Raw genomic sequence first — 356 nt, forward strand, 5'->3', positions numbered from 1 at the left:
CTTGAGTGTTTGGAAGCCACATCATGTAGACACTGGCTGTGATGCTTTCTAAAAGAAAAGAGAGACAAAATGGATTCAACTAAACCTAAATCCCATGTTATTATGATGATTGAAACAGAGGTGGCTCAGAATTTCCATTTAGAGGGGTTTAGGAGAAGCAGATTGAGAAGGCATGGCTTAGAGTCCCATTTTTATAGCACTTCATGTAAGATACAGGAAAATTCAGTTGCCCAGAGAAGAACTGTGTTCAGTTATGAGACGTTACATTTTTAAAATTAAAAAATAATTATTGTTGTTGTTGGGATAGAATATCTGTCTGAGAGAAGCCACATTTTCAAGCGGCCGCTGGTAAGCTA

The sequence above is a fragment of the Lemur catta genome, chromosome 1 (genome assembly GCF_020740605.2).
Source record: "Lemur catta isolate mLemCat1 chromosome 1, mLemCat1.pri, whole genome shotgun sequence".
Classification (NCBI taxonomy): domain Eukaryota; kingdom Metazoa; phylum Chordata; class Mammalia; order Primates; family Lemuridae; genus Lemur; species Lemur catta.